Consider the following 905-nt stretch of genomic DNA (forward strand, 5'->3'; position numbering starts at 1 on the left):
GCGGGCGCTGTCGGAGGGTCAGTGCTGAGGGAGCGGGCGCTGTCGGAGGGTCAGTGTTGAGGGAGCGGGCGCAGTCGGAGGGTCAGTGCTGAGGGAGCGAGCTAACCATCTCTTTTGTGTCCTTTCCCCCCTCCCACCCTGCCCCCTTCCAGATGCCTCGAAAGCGAGGGTGCGAGACAGAGGGTCGAACATCCAGCTCCAAGCTGCTACCTACCTCCTGTGCCTCCTGTCGAGTTCAGTACCCTGGTGGATTCAGGCCCTCCCAGGGGCCTAGGTTCCCTCCCTGAAGTTGGCGAAAGAGAGAGGGAGAGGGAGAGGGAGAGGGAGAGGGAGAGGGAGAGGGAGAGGGAGAGCGACCATTTCTGAATCTGATTCTGTTCCCAAATACAAACCGTCTATTTATTATTTTCTATCGCCGTGTGGAACGCAGATAATCCCGAAACGGTCACCTCCAAATCCAAGGCCCAGGCTTCGGGCCTACAGTTGACATCGAGACAGATATTTTATCGCACCTGTCTCTCCCTCTCTCTTTCTCTATCTCTCTCTCTCCATCTCCCTCCCTCCCTCCCTCCCCCTCTCTCTCTCTCTCAGGGGATGGTGTCGACACTCGGTTGGCACCACAGTCAGGGCCGGGGGCTGGGGGGGGCGGGGGGGAGACAGTGACCGTCATTTCCAACGGATGTCACTCACCGTGTTTCAAGGTCGTACCCATCTCAGGGCCCGAAGGCCGCTCGCCTGGTTCCAGAGGTGCGACCTTCCTCAGGGGGGCGCAGGTACGTAACCCCTACACCCCCTCCCTATCTCTGTCACCTCCTCCAGCCCCTACACCTCCTCCTTATCTCTGTCACCCCCTCCAGCCCCGACACCCCTTCCTTATCTCTGTCACCCCCTCCAGCCCCTACACC

General features: G+C 60.1%; 1 long non-coding RNA gene across 1 annotated transcript in view; it reads left to right on the top strand.

The window, feature by feature from the left end:
* The window catches only part of LOC122546510, a 4,277-nt gene that overhangs the window by 1,745 nt on the left and 1,627 nt on the right, over positions 1-905 (top strand). The window contains exon 2 of the long non-coding RNA XR_006310762.1: positions 153-773. This is a non-coding gene — a long non-coding RNA (uncharacterized LOC122546510). The remainder of the gene's footprint in view (positions 1-152; positions 774-905) is intronic.

Source organism: Chiloscyllium plagiosum, unplaced genomic scaffold (assembly GCF_004010195.1).
Source record: "Chiloscyllium plagiosum isolate BGI_BamShark_2017 unplaced genomic scaffold, ASM401019v2 scaf_47260, whole genome shotgun sequence".
NCBI lineage: Eukaryota > Metazoa > Chordata > Chondrichthyes > Orectolobiformes > Hemiscylliidae > Chiloscyllium > Chiloscyllium plagiosum.